Raw genomic sequence first — 12,217 nt, 5'->3', positions numbered from 1 at the left:
AAACAAACTGAAAGCAAGGAAACAGAACAAAAAAACATGACAAACCCAAAACGGAAAAGAAAACCATTATTAACACGCCCACCCCCAATATCTTTTCTGAACTCTTTGGAGTATATGCAGATGTGGTATGTTTTGAAGACACTTGGAGCTTTAGATTTCAGAATTTATCATTTAGAATTAATAATTTTCAGAATTAATATAATAAACTAGCTACAGCAGCTGAAGTATGGTAAAAATGGAAACAAGCAAAAAAAATGTTCATTAAAATAAAACAATGATTATGTTAGACATGTGAATCTTCATTTGCCTCAATATTTGATTTGATTACGATACAGAAGGTAAGGATTTAATTATAAAACAATACTTCTTCATCTTTTTCTCCAATTCTTTAATAATAATTACTATATTACTAATCATTTTATATTAGGTCGCATTAACTGCTAAGTACTTACATTTAAATTAATCATTTGATACAATGCACCTATTGTGTACATACATTGTACTTGTATTTTAAAAATACCTGCATGTAATTACATCTGTAATTAGTTTCTGTAATTACATTTATAACAACGTTGACCTATCCCTTTCACCTTAACCCACCCTTAAACCTACCCATACCACCAAACCTGTCCCTAACTTTACCCCTATCCACCTAAATAGCAGCAAAAGTGTTTTGCAATTCAATATGAACACAATAAGGACATTGTACTTATTGTTTGATGTAAGTACATGGTAATTAAGACCACCTAATATAAAGTGGGACCAATCACAGTATAGTTCTTTTTGTTATTGTTATTTTATCTGTTATTAAAAATAAGAACAAAGATGCATTTTTTTTTTTTTTTTCATTTTACATCTATTTAACAGAAGCATTCAAGTAAGAAATAATACAGAAATTGAATAATCAAATCACTGCATAGTCTTTAGTGTGTTAATTACAAATAAACTATTATTAAAGTTTTATTATTGAACATTAATGACATAGACACCAGGTTTATTAAATAAGTCTAAAGACATTATGTTTCGAATTTGAGGGTGATATAATAGATAATGAGGTCTCTGACATATACTAAACCATTCTTTTTAAAAAAATGATTGGACAACTTAATTACAGCACAGTGAAGTCAAACAGTATTTCTCAGTTTTAGACATAACCTGAATTTTTCTCTTGTAATAACACAACACAAAATTGTCAAGATAGTTTAATTTAAGTTCATTTAGGACAAATAAAAGAGAGTAAAATGTCAATCTCATTTTTAATGATGATAGCGGCAGGATGAATGTTCTCTTTGTTGTAGTAACATGCTGTCATTTGCCACACATCTAGAATATAAACACCAACATCCTGAAAAGCAAAGCGAAGAACTCTGTCCAACTGCAGTGAATACCAGTCACTGCCAAAAATATCCTATAAAGACAGAAAAACAATATCATCCACAAACTTGCCATCACAGAGTGGCTTCACTGTATTTGAACACTTGGCACTCTTTTATCATAGTCCGCATGTTTATGCTTTTATGACCTTTATCATTGTCCACATGTTGTCACATCCTGTTAGAAGGTGAATGATTTTCCACCTGTTCATTGTCAGTGGACGGTTGCCAATTTTGTCAAGAAAATTAGACTAACTTAGCTGAATTTGACAATAAACATCAATATTTTAAATGGTTTATTTAGCCTTCACATGATACCCTAAGTGTGCAATCCTCTATTTTAATGTTCAACATTACGTGAGTGAGGCAATTCGTCCCCTTGGAATTATAAGGTTCTATCTGACATTTTTGTCAAAATTGAGTTATTCACATATTCATATTCTGTGACAACTTATTTACATTATGTGATGTTTCTTTTTTAAGATGTTTAAGATCTACAAAGTCATATTCTAACTTCTATAAGTTTCTATCTGCGTGAGCCATAGAACCACAGTCAGCACTTCGAATGCACACACGAGGACCAATCAGAATTAGCGTTCTTTGTTATGTCGCTTCGATAGACTAAATAATTTCACACAATGCAATGTTTATTAGAAACCTCATGATCGACTATTTTATTTATGATCTTGTCAATGACAGCAGCCTGAATTCCAGGGAATTACAGTCTTTTTGTGTGTTTTGCTGGATCTGATTGCTGAGGAGTTGTTTTCAGTGAGACACCACGCTAGCCAGCAGTGCTATTAAAAGGATAGATCCGGATTTTGTAGTCTATTTGTTTTATTCCAGCCATGCTATTGTCAAACGAGGGAATGTTATGTATATATTAGGTTATGTTTTAACCTTGATCCATCCTGTGTACTTGTGCTGAGCTGTATGTACTATGTAGCTATAAAGCTCTACACTATGGCACACTCGATTAAAGTGTATACTACATTAAGTGTATACACTTAATAAATATAATATATTTATAGTTAATTAATATATAGGCAGTGAAACATTTTTCAATGTTTATTAAACTTTGTTAAACACCTTTGCTGAAGCATTGTCTGTTTTCTTGCCGTTTTTTTAGTCTTAAAATGACTTAAATTTTACAATATTAAGCTATTTCAAGCTTAAAGGTCAAATAGTCAATAATTGAATTGATGGGGTCTTAATTAAAACAATAAACGTTTGCATGTTATTTGAGCAATACTGATGTCTAGAGGGAAAACCATTTCACCTGTCCCACTTTCTGTGGAATAAAGTCCTGCTTATATGTAGTAGGCCTACAGTAGCTGCTTTCTGTCTAAACAAAAGGAAACTTAAACTTAAATGGTTCCTGCAATAATGTGTTAAATTACCCATCATATTCCTACCTAAAAATCTGCACTGGACAAAAGACTGCACTGCCTTTTATGCTTATCTTGAACAAGAATTTTTTTCTTTTTTAAAATATGAAATTAATGTCATAAAAACCATTAAATTGAACTTTCTCATGCATGTCAACACACTAATTTTATGTTTTAGTTTTATTTTACATTTAGTTTATGTTTAAGTTTGTGTTTCTTGAAAATTATTGATTCAATTTTTTTTTTTTTTTTGTCAGATAGAACCCATTATAATATAGAACCCATAATATAATTCCAAGAGAAAAGTGTTTTTTTAGAATTAGAAGGTTCTATCTGTGTTTGACCCGTTACAAAAATCCTCATTTATAAATCTGAGAGGATTTTGATATTGTACATTTAGGGTCCCTGTCATTTTCATGTTTGAATGAAACTTGTTCCACGTATCATTTTTGCTATATGGAATGCAAAAACTTTGAACCTCAATATCTCAAAACTGCTCAGAACACAGATAGAACCTTATAATTCCAAGGGGACAAATTGTCAGCACTGACTATATTGCCACATTCAGGAGATTAATGAGGATTTGCACACTGCTGAAGTTACTGCTGGAGGAATAATCAGAAAACAACAATATTAAACTATCCCATCATTGCATTCACTCTGGGCTGGAAATATTCGACTTAAATTTGGTCTAGTACTTAATGACTGCATTGTAAAGTACAGTGCATGAAAGCAATGCAATCCATGTTTTATGGAATGTATAACATTGTTATTGTATAACAATGCTTTAATGTGATATATGTTGTTTGTATTATATTCTTGCATTTATTAAAAAAAGAAAAGAAAAAAAAGGTAATAAGACTCTTAATAAGAAAGTAAGTAAGGCTTGCGAGCTCCCCTTCAAATCATGACATATGTGCCGGAATAACATGACACCATTTTTCTTTTTCATAATTCCCAATTAATGATAGTAAACTGAGGCGATATGTTTAGATGAAGTATATGTGATTAACTACATCAATAAATCACTACAATCCTATGCTACAGGTACTGCCATTTATACAGGCTTCAGTGGAAGTTTTTTTTTTATGCTGCTATTTGAAGCTTCCGCTTTTAGTGATAAAGGCATATAATGTTACCTTATAGCCAGTATTGACAGTCTTGATTATAACAGTTGTATCAGGTGCGCGCTGTAACAATGCTAGAACAGCTTTGCGGATCCTCAGCACTCTACGGGTGAAGAAATCCAGAGGGTACGTCGTGAAATGGGGCCCTAGATTGAACATAATGACTGTGTGGGGTCCTCCAGCCAGATCATCAATCTCATTACTGATGTAGTGCAGACTAGCAACTGCTGTTTTCAGAGTGCGCAGAGGAACTCCGTGAGCTCTCCAGTGCAAGTCAATGTTGTTCTCCACATCCACTGCCATGAGCGGCCCCGCCTGATATTGGACATGCAGGTTCATCTGCTTCAGAGCTGAAAAACAGACCCACAATTACTGAATTTATATACTGTATATATTTATGCTTAACCCTTTCGCACGCAAGTTTTAAACATTCTGGCTGACCCCCCAGCGTGAGTTTTTTGAAGCGACCGTTATTTGGAACGTATCACTTTATGGTTTCCATGGTGACGCGTCATTGCTTGTTATGTGACACACCGCAGCACTGTATGAATGATAATCTGCTTTCATTTAATTTTTCCTTTGTTATTCAAAATATTCACTAATTTGTTGACTATAGCATGAAATATCTAATATTCCGATTGACAAATATGTGCAAGTGGATGTGTATTGCAGTTTAAACACCTTTATAACGATCATGTTAGTTGAGCCATATGAGCGATGGGCGCCGCCATGTTAGTTTGCGCCGCACAGAGAATCGGATCTGTTGGATTTACAACCCGTGAATTCATCCACTTCTCCCGAAATACATGAAAGTAAGTGAGTCGGTGAACTGGGGAAGAATAGAGTAAGCTTTAAAGTTACTTTCACAATGTGTATCTGATATGAATAAAACGTGTCGTCTAATTATAATGGAAAGGGTTATTTCCGCTTCTATAGACATCATTGTGTATTTTACAAACTCTAAATATATTGTTTTGTTAGTACTCGTGTGTATTTAAATGTCTGAAATCTACAATAAACATTATCTGGTTGAAAACACTGCATATATGTAATATATGAAAAGCGCTGCGCGCGTCCGTCTCTGGTTTAGCGCCAGCCAAAGCGCGCACGCACATTTGAATTTGGCAGTTGATTACGTGATGCACTGAACGTTCTAATCACACCGGTGTGATCGTACGCTCCTGGGGCCAGACAAGACTGATCACACCGGTGTGATCGTACTTGTTAAAGGGTTAAAAAAAAGCAATTATCTCACTTGGTACTGCTTTAGTAAAGAATTCAAACCACTGTCTCATAGTCGAGTCTCCCATCATGTAGATGTGTTTGTCTTTCAGGCACTCTGTTGTCATTTGGACTGTAAAATGGCGGGTGCTACAGACAAATGACGTCCACACATCATTCAGGTAAAAGCCAGCTGGAACTGGAGTGTGCAAACCAGGATGACATTTCTTTGTAACATCTGCAGGATAAGTAAATGTGTTTTAAAAAATTTGTCTGAACTGGTGATTTTATTTAACTTGCATTATCTAAATGTCAGAATAATCTAATTAATTAATTAATTAATAATCTTTGCATCCTTGTACTGCATTGTTCTGCTGGGTTAAATTATTGACCAACATACCAATAGTTTCATTTCCATCAAAATGAAAAATGTTGATGATCCTTTTATCTCCTTTGATATATTTGTTAGTTTGCTTCCTGCCAAAGAGAACATGTTTGTCATACTGCCTTCCATCAATGCCTCAGATAGATTAAATAAACAGTTGATCAAGAGTTTTTAAATCTCACATTAACATCTTCTCCATATTAGTCAGACGGTTTCTATAACCACCCATAGAGTGGTAAACAAGGGCACTGCATGGCAGCGAATTGGGTCTCTGACAGCGCCAAGTTTCTCCAGTGCGGGGATCGTTGTATTCACAGCAGCAGTCTCCTGTTCCCATGTGCTCTAGTCCATTCTTGTCCCACTTTACATTACATTTCACTGTTTCACTCAACCTGGTCTTATTTGGTCCTGGTCCCTCATAATATCCATTAAAAAAGACTCTGTCAGAGTCAGTATCTCTGTGATGCTTCAGGACCTGCACAGCTTCACTGGAGTGAATTAGACGCACAGCCACCTGTGCCTCGCCGACCCACGGCAGGAGGAAACGTACAGAGTAGGAGCCATTAAGCAGGTCCACCACCTCCCCAAAAACACTGGCCTGTGACAGAGGAACATTCTCAGTACAACTCTCTCTGACCCAGGGAGATAGTATAACAAGCAGTTTTAGTTAAAGGTGCAATATGTAAGAATTTTGCAGTAAAATATACACTAGGCCAGTGTTATATATTTTGTTCACTTGAGTTCTTACAACATCCCAAATGTTTGCAACTATTTGTAAATCGTGAGAAAATTGCAATTTTAACAAAGGCTCCGGGACGTGTGAGGAGTCGCCTGTCAACTGTGTCATACCCGCGTTACCCTTGGTTTCTGGTTTTATTTTGTAGAAACCATGGAAACACCAAAGATGCTTTATTTATATCACATGTTTTAATAGACAATGGAACAACTGTTTTGATATATTCATAGACAGAAAACTAATTATTGTTATATAGCTCAACACATTTAATCTTATTGTTTAAATCTAATTTTCTTGATTTTTTGCTTTACCATGCCTCAAAGAAAAACACTATTTTGTGAAGTAGCTAACATAGCATAATCAGATGCAGCTTTATTTTTAGTAACAGCAATACAGCATTTTCTCCATCATACAATATGTTTTAAAATTAATTGCCTGCCATTTATCAACACAAGCCATCCAGCATTTAATATGATATTCTAAAATCGATCTATCTTACTGCAGTGTGCAACAAGTGTCTCACAGCAGCCACTGAGCGAACACACAGAGTAAGGTTATAACATAATTTTCAACACACTCAAATGTATCTAATATGATAAACAGCTGCATTACCTCATACTCATGACCAGAAAAGCAGAAGCGGCGCTGGCGACTGTATCATAATAAAAGTTCCGCTGCTCGCGGCGTGTGTTGCGCAATCGTTCCAGCAGCCTCGTTCAGCTCCCACAACACTCGGTCCTGCTCTGCTTCATACTACAATAACATTAATAATCACATCCATGAACATGATTTGTTCCCGAGTCCTATCCCAATTCTTTTCCACCGACCGTTGAGATGAATACCATATATACCAAGATTCCGTGCTTAAACTTGCTGTCATCAAGCTACGCCTTTGATTTGAATAGGCCTCTAGCGACCTCTAGCGTCAGAAAATATTACATAGTGCACCTTTAATCTAATGTGGTCAATAACTGACCTTAGTTTTAGACCAGAATAGCTTGGCTTGAAAAAAGTCCCCTCCATAACACTTGGATTTGTTGTCAAAATCCTTCGCGTGCACAATAACATAAAGCTCCTCACCAATTTGATAGCTCTCTTTCAGGTCCTGAATGATGAATTTGGTGTGGTCTGGACTAGTAGTCATGGACATATTTGTGATTTTTCTGTCAGGCCCAGCCCAGTAAACAGCCTGCTGTAACCTGGAATAGTCATCTAAATTGATTCCTAATTCAGAGTAAAATGAGCTTGACTCTTCTGAACTGAGTACTGAAGGAGAAGTGGTGTTTGTATAGAGTCCTCCAAAGTGCACAGACAAAAAGCTGGGTGGAAGGTGTTTCTTCAATTCATTACCTGTATAAGACCATAAAACCTACAAACACAGAAAAGATTGTTATTAATCAAACGTTTTGTCTTTGTACAAATCATGCTTGTTGACTACTAAACTAAAAAAGTCTAGGGTTATGTATATAACCCCGGTTTCCTGAGAAGGGAACGAGACCCTGCATCATAACGTAGATGCTATGGGAATGCCATCAGGCATGACTGAAGTAAACATGGTATACACCAATTGATAGACAGATGGCAGTTCTATAAGAGACATGGTTCTAAACAGTACCAAATCAGGGTTTTACATTTCAGAATGGGAGGTATGTCAAACCCGAGAAAGCACGGTAAGTCAAGCCTGTTTCTGAAAGAGAGGTAACTTATACTCAGAGTCAGTTACCATGGTAACTTACTCTGTGAACCTAACCTGGTCAGGAGCAGGTTTTCTTCGGTAAACCCAAAGTTCCTTGAATAGGGAACTCACGCTGCGTGGGCCGCTATGGGAACGCCTCTGCGTGATGTCGTCATGAAGCACGTATGAAATCTGTCCAATCAGGAGACGGAACGTCATAGGCAGGTGACATCACTGACCAGGAACCATAAAGCCAGCCCGAAAACACTCTCATTCAGCTTCTGTGTCTTCAGCAAGCGCTACGTGTGTACTGTTTGTCCTATTTACTGTTGTCTGTCACTTATATTGTTACTATGGCGAGCGAGCAACACTTCAGGAAGTGCGTGCACCCTTGTCCGCGTTTTATCCCGGACGGGGACTCGCATGAAATGTGTGTTGTTTGTTTGGGAGTGCAGCATGCCCAGGCAGCTCTCGAGGGGGCTGCCTGTGTGCACTGTGAGCAGCTACTGCTAAGAACGCTGCGCTCCCGCCGGGCTCTCTTCGAGGAGAGTGGCTCGGCTCGTGTTCCCCAAGGCTCGGGTCCCGCTTCTGTCGAGGCAGGGCGGCGCCTTATGTCTTGGGGTTCGCAGATGGATGTAGCAGAGGGGTTGGAGACGGGCCATGCCCTATCTCTGCCTTCACCTGCTGCATCTGGTAGTGTATCCATTCGGAAGCAGGAAGCACGCATAGCGGTTTCTTCCACTTCAATGGATACAGTCACGTTAATGGCGTCCAGTTCTGAGGAGCTGGATGTTGTTAGCGTGGCAATGGGGGAATCTGAAGATTCGCCACTTCAGTCTCCCGGGAGTGAGGAGCTCATGGAGGTGCTTGCTCGTGCTGTCACCAAGTTGAACATCGATTGGCCAGCCGAGAAGCAAGAGCAGACGGTGAAAAGCAAGCTTGATGAACGCTTTTTGCCATCTAGGTCTGCTCAGCCTCCACGTCAGGCTTTACCGTTTTTTCCCGACCTCCACACCGAGGTGTCGAGGTCGTGGAAGAGACCGGTATCTACCCGTTTACACCCCTCAAACTTCCATCTACAGCAATGTGGCGGGAATGAGGAAACACGGGTACGGGGCGATGCCAAGAGCTGAATAGACGCTTGCGAGCCATCTCTCTCCTCAGGCGGCATATTTGTATTAATATTGAGTCAGATGATTCCTTCCAATATTTCGGGGCACCAGTCAGGATTCTCACCTTGACAATAAAAAACAATCATGAAAGATTGTTAACTGAATTAATATTTTATAAATTGGAGGAAGTTTATCATCTGACCAATCTGAAGGATTTAGTGAGATTCGGGCGAGCTTATAGAGCCTCTGATTATCAACACAAGAATGACACAGTTTGCAATAAAATGAATTTATTAACAAAAAGATATACGAGTAAAATAAGAGTAAAATATCACACTCACTAAATACTACGAAGGAAAATGACTAAACTACTAAGGAAAAATGACTAAACTACTAAGAAAATTGAATCAATAATCAAACAGAAACTACAAACTACAACACAAATGGATGTTAACAAAACTGAATGCCAAGTAGATGAGCAACGGATTGGACAAAGCAATGAATGGGTAATTAGCAGTCTATGAGGGAGTCAATTGTGGTCTTTCTGGATGCTAGTATTGAAAATAAGTAAATAAGCATTTACTCTGAATACAGATAACGTGTCTAATGTTTCTATCTGTGTACGCTGACCCTAGATGAACAGTCTCTACACAAATAGCAATCTCATTTAGCAACAACCTAATGCCAAGGCTTTTGGAAAAGGTTTGGTTAGCTTATATTTACGTTTCACTTGGTCGGGTGATCAGTCTGGGAATGGGAAACGTTTCCCACTGGTATCCTTCCGTGTGCAGTGGGAGACTGGATTGCTTTCCAACAGCTGCAGAGCTGCACTGAGTGCTGGAGGTCTTTGTGTAATCCAGAGAACTGTAGATGGTGGTCAGTCAGTAGGATCTTCTGTAGGTTGGAGGTACTAGGGTTATGCAGGTCAGGAGTCGAAATCCTCTGCAGAAGCACTTTGGCTGCTTGATCCGTGTGGTGAAAGGTTTACTCGCAAGAGTCTCACCTTGGTCGTGCTGTTGTTCTTCCCTCGTCAGGTCAGAAACTCAGAACAAGGGTCTGTTCACTTGGGAAAACTTTTATTCCTTCTTGTTGGGGAGGGGATTACTAATCCCCACCTTTCCTGATGTGGTGATGTGATTGGGTCACAGCATTCCAGGTGTCCGTCCCTTAACACGCCCACCTTTCATCCTGTGAAACTTGTTGTATTGTTCCAAAATACACAGTTAAATAAGACAATGTCTTTAGGACCTTGGAAATGCTTTATTTCTTTTTCAAACTTTTCTCAAAGTCCTTGTGGCAGTGTTCTGAACTCATAGAGTCCAAACTTGATGTGAATTGGTTGAGGTATCACACTTCTGTCTCAGTGGGTGTAGTTGCATTGGCTTTTATTCCAGGTGTGGTTTCTACTGTGTGTGCACAGTTTCCTGGATGAGTACAAGGACACATAGGACATGTTCCTTACAGTATTCCTGTCCATTTTTGGTGATTTCAAGCCAATATGTTTAGAAAATGTCTTCCTTTCTGAGCATTTCTTTGTTCCTGCTGTGCTCTAGCCAGAACCGGTTTGGCAGCCCTAGGAGTCCATGGTCATTTGCACCTTGAACTCAGGCATGGAAGCCTGAGGTGAACAAAGGCAACTCGTGATGAGATTAGCCTATCATCAATAGGCCGTTGATGTCATCGTTCCTGTCTTCCACCTTTGGCAGTCCTGATTACAATAGTTGTTTACTTGTCATTGAGGGTCCGATCACATTCTTTTGATTAATCAAAGTGGGACAAAAGAATGTCTGTTGTGAAGCTCTGGTGCCATCACATCTGTTGTTCACTACAAGGACTTGGGGGAAAGTGATGAAGTGGGGGCGGATCTCATTCAGGAGTTATGTCTAACTGCCGATCTCGCTCTCCGTGCCACTAAGGAGATGGCCAAGTCAGTGGGCCGGTCTATGGCAGCCCTTGTGGCCACAGAGCGGCACTTGTGGCTTAATCTCACTGAGATTAAGGACAAGGATAAGACGTTTCTCTTGGATGCCCCACTGAATCCTTCCAACCTGTTTGGTGACGCTATTACATCTGTCACTGAAAGGTTCCAGGAGGCGAAGAAACAGTCTGCAGCCTTGCAGCAGTTTCTCCCTCGACGGGCCCAAGTCCCTTCTGCTGCTGGGCGAGAGCAGCAGAAACCGAGTACGAGCTCCTCACACCACAGGCAACAACAGAAGCAGAGTGTTGCTCCCCCTCCGAGGAGTCGCAGACGAAGTCCTCGAAGGGCAAGACGGATCTGAGGGCCGTCATTGCCACTAAGAGGGCTTCGTCTAAAAATTCCTGAAGCCAGGAAAACTCTGGTCAGGATCCTGAGGGTGATCCCCTCCGAAGGCAGGCAGTGTTCACCTCATTATATGGTGCCTGTGTGTCTTCAGTGCCCTCAGGAGGGCGCTCTGCCAACCCCGCCGCAATGCCGGGGCGCAGTAGTTCCCTGCGTGTCACCCGAGGGGGGCACGCTCTCTCTGCAGCCATGTCAGTCGTTCCCTGCCGGGGCTCCGCTTCAGGGCACTGTGCTGGTTGGTCATCTTCCACCAGAGGCCAGCCTCGAGAGGTTGGTTCCCTTAGTAGATTTTTTGTCAGAGTGGAAAAATCTGTCAAAAGTATCTCATTTGGTCCTGCGAACTATAGAAAAGGGGTATGCGATTCAATTCAGATCACGCCCACCCCGGTTCAACGAGGTTCTAACCACGGTGGTAGACCCCGAGCAGGCTCTGGTGTTGGCACAGGAAGTACAGACACTCTTGCGAAAGGAGGCTAAAGAAAGGGTCCCTCCTCCCAGCAGGGAGTCCGGGTTTTACAGCCGTTACTTCATTGTGCCAAAGAAAGACGGGGGATTGCGTCCGATTTTAGATCTACGTCAGTTAAATCGAACAGTAGCAAGTTCAAGTAGCAAGTTCAAGTTCAAAATGCTGACAATAAATCATGTTGTGTCACAAATCAGGTCCGAGGACTGGTTTGTGACAATAGATCTGAAAGACTTCCATGTTTCAATCCTCCCGCATCACAGGAAGTTTCTGAGGTTTGCTTTCGGGGGCGAAGCATACCAATATCGGGTTCTTCCCTTCGGCCTAGCATTGTCACCCCGCACTTTTACCAAATGTGTAGATGCGGCTCTGATGCCCTTGCGCATGCAGGGCATCCGCATTCTGAACTACATAGAT

At 40.0% G+C, this 12,217-nt stretch overlaps 1 pseudogene; it reads right to left on the bottom strand.

Annotated features, from left to right (window-relative positions):
* Nucleotides 1-924: 924 nt before the first annotated feature.
* LOC125249054 lies at nt 925-7,605 on the bottom strand (annotated as a pseudogene).
* Between the last annotated feature and the right edge of the window lie 4,612 nt (nt 7,606-12,217).

This window comes from Megalobrama amblycephala, linkage group LG16, assembly GCF_018812025.1.
Source record: "Megalobrama amblycephala isolate DHTTF-2021 linkage group LG16, ASM1881202v1, whole genome shotgun sequence".
NCBI classification, from domain to species: Eukaryota; Metazoa; Chordata; class Actinopteri; order Cypriniformes; family Xenocyprididae; genus Megalobrama; species Megalobrama amblycephala.
The sequence above is the reverse complement of the archived record's forward strand: the minus strand, read 5'-3'. Positions and strand labels throughout refer to the sequence as shown.